This window comes from Trichechus manatus, unplaced genomic scaffold (genome assembly GCF_000243295.1).
Source record: "Trichechus manatus latirostris isolate Lorelei unplaced genomic scaffold, TriManLat1.0 scaffold00087, whole genome shotgun sequence".
In the NCBI taxonomy this organism is placed as follows: Eukaryota; Metazoa; Chordata; class Mammalia; order Sirenia; family Trichechidae; genus Trichechus; species Trichechus manatus.
The window spans coordinates 6,456,819-6,465,632 of record NW_004444023.1 but is presented as its reverse complement, the minus strand read 5'-3'; positions in this window follow the sequence as shown (position 1 = coordinate 6,465,632).

The window sequence follows — 8,814 nt, the reverse complement described above, 5'->3', positions numbered from 1 at the left end:
GAGCTGTTCCTCCCCATTAATTCACTGCCCCGTGTAAGTTTCCTATCTAATCTTTCAAGTTGTTGTTGTCAATTTGATCCCGTATAGATAGATCTTAAAAGAGCACAATGCTCAAGGCAGACATTCTTTACTAGTTAAGCTAAACTATTGTTTGGTTATAAGAAGGCTTCAGGGGATATTTTGGTTTAAAGATTATCTCAGGGCAATAGTTGCAGGGGTTCATCCAGCCTCCATGGCTCCAGAAAATCTGGATTCCATGAGAATTTGAAATTCTGTTCTGCATTTCTCCCCTTTTGATCAGGATTCTTCTATAGAATCTTTGATCAAAATATTTACTAATTGTAGCTGGCCACCATCCAGTTCTTCTGGTCTCATGGCAAAGGAGGTAGCTATTCAGGCAACCAGACACATTCCATTTCCTCCTCTTATTCCTGACTCTCCCTCTGTTGCTCCAGGTTTTGATTGTTGCTTGTGTCTCCCCAACCAGAACTAGAGCTCCCACTCTCATTCCCTGTTGAGGTCTGACACCTAGGGGCCTCAGCAAACACTTCGTGGATAAAAGCCCTTCTTCTCACCCACCTCAGTCCCATTTGTCCTTCAAGACTCAGCTTAAATAGGAACAACCAGAACACAATTAAAAAGAATGTTGACACATTGTGAAAACTATGTCACTGAACAAATTGTGTAGAAATTGTCAAATGGAAACCTAATTTGCTTGATAAACTTTCACCAAAAACACAGTAAGATATTATTAAAAAAAAAAAAAAAAGAATCAGCTTAGATGTTGTCTTAGTCATCTAGTGCTGCTATGACAGAAATACCACAAGTGGATGGTTTTAACAAAGAAGTTTATTCTCTCACAGTCTAGTAGGCTACAAGTCCAAATTCAGGAAATCAGCTCCAGGAGAAGACTTTCTCTCTCTGTCGGCTCTGGAGGAAGGCCCTTGTGATGCATCAGTCTTCCCTTGGTCTGGGAGCATCTCAGTGTAGGAACCTCAGGTCCAAAGGACCTGCTCTGCTCCTGGCACTGCTTTCTTGGTGGTAGGAGGTTCCCCACTCTCTGCTTGCTTCCCTTGCCTTTTATCGCTTATAAGAGAAAAGGTAGTGCAGCCCACACCCCAGGGAAACTCCCTTTACATTGGATCAGGGACGTGACCTGGGTAAGGGTATTACAATCCCACCCTAATCCTCTTTAACATAAAATTACAATTACAAAATGGAGGACAATCACACAATACTGGGAATCATGGCCTAACCAAGTTGACACATTTTTTTGGGTGACACAATTCAATCCATGACAGATGTCATCCCCTGGGAAGTCTTTTTGACCCTATAGGCCAAGCCAGGTGTCTCATCTCAGTTCCTAAGTGCCCAGTTCTGTTTCCATGACAACACCTATCACACTGCAGTACGGCCACCTTTGCCCATGTCTGTCTCCCTCTTCAATATGGAAGCTTCTCAAGGACAGGGACTGGATGTGACTCACCCGGGTCCCCCACATCATCCAGCACAGGGCCTGACACGCAGAAGACTTAAGTAAATGTTGACTGAATCAAAGAAAGGGCCTCCAGGGAATGAGTTGACAAAGACAGATGTCAATAGCTTTTTCTTAGTCATCTAGTGCTGCTATAACAGAAATACCACAAGTGGATGGTTTTAACGAAGAGAAGTTAATTTCCTCACAGTCAAAGCAGGCTAAAAGTCCAAATTCAGGGCGTCAGCTCCAGGGGAAGGCTTTTTCTCTCTGTCAGCCTTCTCATCAGTGTTTCCCTGGACTAGGAGCTTCTCGGCACAGGGACCCCAGTCCAAAGGACACACTCTGCTCCTGGCATTGCTTTCTTGATGGTATGAGGTCCCCCTGTCTCTCTGCTCACTTCTGTCTTTTATATCTCGAGACATTGTCTCAGGATACAATCCAATCTCGTAGACTGAGTCCTGCCTTACTACACAACTGCCGCCCATCCTCCCTCATTAACATTATAGAGGCAGGATTTACAACATATAGGAAAACGACACAGTACCAGGAATCATGGTCCGGCCAAATTGATACACACATTTTTGGGGGGACATAATTCAATCCATGACAAGTTTTATTGCAGGGTTTCAAGGAGGGGGGCTCATATGGTAGCCAGGCACGATTCTCTTCTTCTGGTCTCATGGCAAAGGGAACAGTTGTTCATGGAGGCAATTAGCCTCACATTCCATTTCCTCCTCCTATTCCTGACTCTCCGTCTTCCTCTGTTGTTCCAGTTGAATAAAGACCAATTGTTGTACCATTGCTGCTCTCTAGGATGAGGTACACTCTAGACAGCTGATGCCGATCTACCCTCCATGGTGTTCACTTCACCCACACATCCCAGCCATGCCAAACTGTGGCATGTAGCCTACACCACACCAGCATGTCACTGCCCCCCTGCTTTTCCTCTCCAATGTTCCTCTCCGTTGCACAGTCACAAGCAGGGCAGAGCAACATGGCTGCTGCCCAAGCAGGCAACCAACGGGAAGATGAAATGCTAGTTTCTCCCCTTCTTTCAGAAACCCACAGTCTTTACTAGAAATTTTCTTGGCGCACGCTTCTCCCACACAGAGCATTGGGCATGGGAAAGGTGGGAAGATAAAGCTGGGGAAGATGAAGTGTCTCACCAAAGACCCCATGCCAAGCTATTCCACACTGCACACTGTTGAGGTGGGAAGAAAGCGTCAGCCTTGTGGGCTTTCAGACTCTAGAACAAGAGCTCCAAATCCAAGGAGAAAAAGTAGAGGCAGGAAGAGAAGACAAATGATCAGAAAAGAAACTGTGAAACAAGCAACTTTAAGCCATCATTTTACCCTAAATAACAGGTAGCCTGTTCCATCTTGCTTGAGACTGCTGTCAGTACTTTGGGCCCCTGAGACCATCACCAGGCAGTCCAACTAATCCTTCACAGGAAATTCCTTTGCCTTCCTCAAGGCTCCAAGAGGATATAAAACCTAAGAAAGAATGTAGCCAGAGCAGCTGTGGTGAAATGAGTTCCTTTCCTGTCCTCAGGAGGGCCCTGCCTTGATACTGATGAGGAGTTTGCTTATATATGCAGCCAACCTCACAGAGATTGGCAGTCAGAAAGAGAAGGAAGAAGAAAGAAAAGGCAAGAGAGGCAAGAAGAGAGAAGACACAAGGAACCTCCTAAAAGAGTTGTAACATGGGTCAAGGTCTGTAACACTGAAGACAGCAAGAAGCCCAGAAGGGGCCCTGTGGCAAAGCCGATGGCAGGGAGGCTGAAGGCAGACAGCCCTGTCCTAAAGGGCCTGAGAGAAGCCTGTCCTGAGGGGCTTGAGAGGAAGCCTGTCGTCAGGGGTCCAAGAGGAGGCTTGCACAGCCGAGAGGAGCTGAGAGTTATCCTGTGCTAAAGAAGGGAGTGATGTTTCAGTGCGATGGTTTTTTAACTCCCACTAAATGTCTGGGTGGGACTATGCAGATGAGATGCTTGTGGCCCACCAAAGGGATTGGATAGCTTGCTAATAATGTAAATAAGATGCATGGCACCCTTGTGGGGGTGGGACCATGCAAATAAAGTGTATGAAACCCTAATGAAGGGATTGGTCAGTTTTGCCATTCTGCTAGGCTTAAAGAGAGACACAGAGAGAGAGAGAGAGAGGAGCTGTAAATGGAAGACAGTGAGAAACAGTGGTGAGAGACAGCAGAAACCAGGAGACTGGTGCAAGATGTCTTGCTGACCCACGGAGCTAAGAAGCATAACACTTGCCCACGAAGGCCCCCAGCAAGGCCCTGCGGCAGAGGGTGAAAAGAAGCTGTCCTACTCAAGGAACTGCCTCCTGAGTTGTTCCTGTTACTTCCAAGCTGATCCTGATGCTAAGTTGTAGCTTGTTGTTTCCCTAATAAACCACTTAACTGTAAGTACAGTTCGTGAGTTCTCTGAGAACTTCCCTCAAATTATGGAACCCAAAGATGGGAGACAGACTCCTGATGGGAGAGGGAGCAGTTGGTGTTAGAGATGATGGAGTGGTACAGCAGTTTGGAAAAGTTGGACATTTGGGACATCTTTAACCTCTGCCTCATAGGAACCAGCTTTGTGCTGATCCTTATAAAAGACATTATTCTTTTAGATGTTTAGATGTGCTCTCCACTTCGGGGGAGCCTTCCAGACCTTGCTGCGTGTTTCCTGATGGAGTTGTACCATGTTACTTCCTTAATAAACCACTTAACTGTAAGTATGGTCTGTGGGTTCTATGCGGCCATTACAGTGGATTATCGAACTAAGAGAGAAGTAGAGAGTGCCGTGGGAGGAAGAGCTGGTGTCAGAATTGGTAAAAAGGTTGGAGAGTGGAGGTATGTCTGACCTCCAGGACAAAGGAATTGGTTTTGTGCTGGTAGTGATTCTCATTATCCCCCATGAAGTTAAGCAGGTTCTGATGCTACCCAGCAGCTAAGGAAGGCCATATCTTTAGCTATATAATCTTGGGCAAGTCACTCACTTCTCTGTGCCTTGGTTTCCTCGTCTGTAAAATGAGAATAATAATAATGCTTACCTGTTAGTGTTGTTTGAAGGATTAAATTAGATAAAATCACTTAGGGTGTAGACTAGTACCTTGTAAATCTTCCATAAATATGCATTTTTAAATTCCTGTTATTAGTACTATATCATTATGATCATCACCATCTATCCTGGAATGCAATGTGTGGAAGTAGAAAAAGCTCTAGAGGCAAAACAGCAGTTCAGGCTTAGCTGATTTTGCTGCATGTTTGCCAGTATGACCTGAGCAACTTCTCTGAGCAATAATTTATTGATCAATAAGATGAGGGAGGCATTGACAGTTTAATGGTAGAATTCTCACCTTCTGTGTGGGAGACCTGCGTTCAATTCTTGGTCAATGCACCTCATGTGTATCCATCATTCATCTGTCAGGGAGGGCTTGTGTTTTGCTATGATGCTGAACAGGTTTCAGGGGAGCTTCCAGACTAAGATGGACTAGAAAGAGACCTGATGACCTACTTCTGAAAATATGCCAGTGGAAAACCCTATGGATCACAGTGTAACATTGTCCAATCCACAATGGACTGGGCAGCATTTTGTTCTGTTGTTCATTGCTGTATCTCCTGGTTCATAGTAGGTATTGCTGGCATGAAGTAGGTACTCAATAAACATTTGCTGAATAATATACACACTGTTCTGCACCTTACTTATTTCACTAAGTATGCCTTGGCATCATTCCATAGATATCCAGCACATACATATCTTCATTTTTCTACCTTCTTAGCATTTATCTATCTTGACACATTCATTACTTCCGGATTTTGTCCACTTGTTTCCTATTACAAAGAATGCTACAGGGATTGCCCTTGTACATACATCTATATCTTCGCAAATTCTTACTAATCTATCCCTAGGTAACTCCTCAGCAAAAGTATCCCAGGTCTAAGTAGCTGTGCCTTTTTAATTCTGCTAGATCAGGCCAAATTGTCCTATAGAAAGGTGTTCTTTTTAAAAAACATTTATATGACAAAGGGCCAGCACGAGAGAATTTGATGGGATGATAGAACTGTTCTGAACTGTTCTGTATCTGCGATGTAATGGTGGTTACATAGCTCTCTGCATTTGTCAAAACTCATAGAGCTGTACACCAAAAACAGTGAATTTTACTGCACTAAAAGGTAAATAATAGAAATACAAAGCATATGAAATATATCAAGCACTAACTGGCTTGTACTGAACTTTTACATTTGAATTAAAGATTATTAAACATGAAAAAAAATGTGAGAAAATGCCTGGGTGATCTCTTTTCCCGGGCCCTTTGGCCTCCAGACTCCCACCACCACATAAGCAGATGCTTCTCGCAAAGCCTGACTTTCAAGCAATCTAAAAGCTACTCATGACAGCCACATAAACCTAGGACTTCTTCCAGCACAGACCTTGGCCTGCAAATTCAGCCCCTAAACTCACCCTCACTGCAATGATCTCTTGTCAAGCACCCCGGTGATTTTCTGGGTTAGAGGCAAAACTGCCCAGCTCCAAGGCCTGATTCCCGTCAGGCCTGAAAGGTGACTTGCTGGCTGAAGTCTAAGCACATTGGATAGGGAGTGTGGCAATCTGGGTCTCATATTCTTCATTAAACAAGGCAGGAGAGCTCTCTCCACATGTAATGTAAAGGCATGCCAAATAGGAGTGAAAATCAGAGTCCGGACTGGGCTGGGAGGGAAAGGGGCTGATAGGGTCAGGAACCCTGAAGTCAAATGGATGAGTGAGTGATGAGTGGACATGTTTGTGTGTGTGTGTGTGATGTAGAGAGAAGATTCTTGGTGTGATCTCAAAGCTGATTCTGGGGGAGTTGTTTGTAGGGGTAAGAGCAGGCCCAAAACCAAAAAAAAATGTGTCACCATTGAGTCAATTCCAACTCATAGTGACCCTAAAGGGCAGAGTAGAACTGCCCCATAGAGTTTCCAAGGAGTGACTGGTGGATTCAAACTGCTGACCTTTAGGTTAGCAGCTGAGCTCTTAACCACTGCACCACCAGGGCTCCAAAAGCAGGCCCAGATCTGGGGTAATGGGGAAGAGAGGATAAGCACAGGAGGTTATGCTGGGGAAGGAGGAGGCAGAGGAGATCCTGAGATTGATGGTCTGGATGTTGAAAGTGACCCAAGGGTCCCTAACAATGTGGAGCAATGATGGGAGAAATTGAAGAAAGGAGGAGATTCTGGAGATAGTGGCAAAGTGGGAGGAGGGAGAAGACCTGGAAGGTGGAGGAATGAGACAGTGGGGGGAATCCTAGGGTGGGAGAGGTATTGAAGGTGAAACTTTTGATCTAGAGGATGACACTGGGATTTCACAGGGGTGTGAAGGCCGGAGGTAAGCAGAAAAGGCCCTGCGGGTGGGGGAATTCCCAAAGGTTAGGGAGGCCACAAGGACCACCCTCTGAATCGAGAAAGTGAAGCCCTGAAGATCATCCTCTGAACTGAGGTGAGGCCCTGAAGATCACCCTCTGAACCGAGAATGTGATTTCTGCTCTCTGAGGGCTAAGTAGACTGGCAGTGAGTTGGGGAGGAACTGTGTGGGGAGTTCTCCAGATGTGATGGGAGCCCTGAGGGTGACCCCTTGAACAGAAGTGATCCTAAAAATGCCTGAGGAGTGAAGATGACAGTGAGACGGATTGTCCCAAATTTGTGTTTGGGGGGAGGGGGTGACTCCAAAGGAGAGGCCCCGTCCTCTATAGTGGAGAAGAGGCTAGCTGTGAGGGGGAAGCCCCCATGGAGGAAGATTAGGGTTGATAGGGCAGGGGTAATCCCCTTTACCATGAAGGTGATCCTGGAATATCCTGATTGTGAAGGAGCTAGCAGTGAGGAGGGAGGTGTTAGGGAGAAAGTGGGATGCCTAAGGGGAAGGGAATCTGGCAGAGCAGGAGCCGCCAGAGGTCCTCAGGTGGGAGTATTTGAAAGTGTAGGGGTGGCCAAAGATGACTTCTCATGTCTCAAAAGTGACAGTAAGTCACTTGAAAAGATATGAGTGGGAGGAGAGAATGCCAGTGAGGCAGTGACAGCCCCATGTGTAAGGGGAAGGAATATGGATCTGAAGGTAGAAGTAGCCCTAGGGGCCACCTCTCCTGGGTACTGAAGGACACATGGGATCTCCTGTAGTGGTGGGAATGCTCAGTATGGCCCTCCCTAGAACTTGGAGGGCTCAAGGACTTTCAAGGGAATGGAGAAAGGAGAAAAGGCATAAAGGAAGGGAAGGGACTCCTGAGAGGAGGGTGGTTCCAATCTCCATCCTGAAGGGCCTAGAAATTGGGAGGGAGGGTGGAGGGGTCATAAATGAGAAGAGGTATGGGAATCCTGACTGCTTGGCCTGGGGACTACTCTCTGGACTCTGCGGGAATCCTCCTGTCCTCCGAGGGGATTGTTGTTGTTGGGTGCAGGTGAGTGAATTCCAATTCATAGCCACCCCATGTGACAGAGAAGAACTGCCCCATAGGGTTTTCTAGGCTGTAATCTTAACAAGGAGCCCTGGTGGCACAGTGGCTAAGAGCTTGGCTGCTAACCAAAAGGTTGGCAGTTCAAATCCACCAACTGCTTCTTGGAAACTCTATGGGGCAATTTTACTCTGTCCTATAGGGTCACTATGAGTCGGAACCAACTCTACAGCACCTAATAACAGTCTTAATGAAATATTTGACATATCAGTGGCATAGCTTCCAGCAACAGAGCAACACGCAACTGATCCATATTTGTGCCCAAGCCAAAGAAAGATGATCCAACAGAATGCGGAAATTATCGAACAATATCATTAACATCACACATTAGTAAAATTTTTTCGAAAGATAATTCAAAAACACCTGCAGCAGTACATTGACAGGAAACTGCCAGAAGTTCAAGCTGGATTCAGAAGAGGACGTGGAATGAGGGATATCATTGCTGATATCAGATGGATCTTGGCTGAAAGCAGAGAATACCAGAAAGATGTTTACCTGTGTTTTATTGACTATGCAAAGGCATTTGACTGTGTGGATCGTAACAAATTATGGTTAACATTGTGAAGAATGGGAATTCCAGAACAATTAATTGTGCTCATGTGGAATCTGTACATAGCCCAAGGGGCACTTGTTGAAACAGAACAAGGGGATACTGTGTGGTTTAAAATCAGGAAAGGTGTGCGTCAGGGTTGTATCCTTTCACCATACTTATTCAATCTATACATTGAGCAAAAAATCTAAGAAACTGGACTATATGAAGAAGAACACAGCATCAGGATTGGAGGAAGACTCATTAACAACCTGCCATATGCAGATGACACAACCTTGCTTGCTGAAAGCGAAAAGGACTTGAAG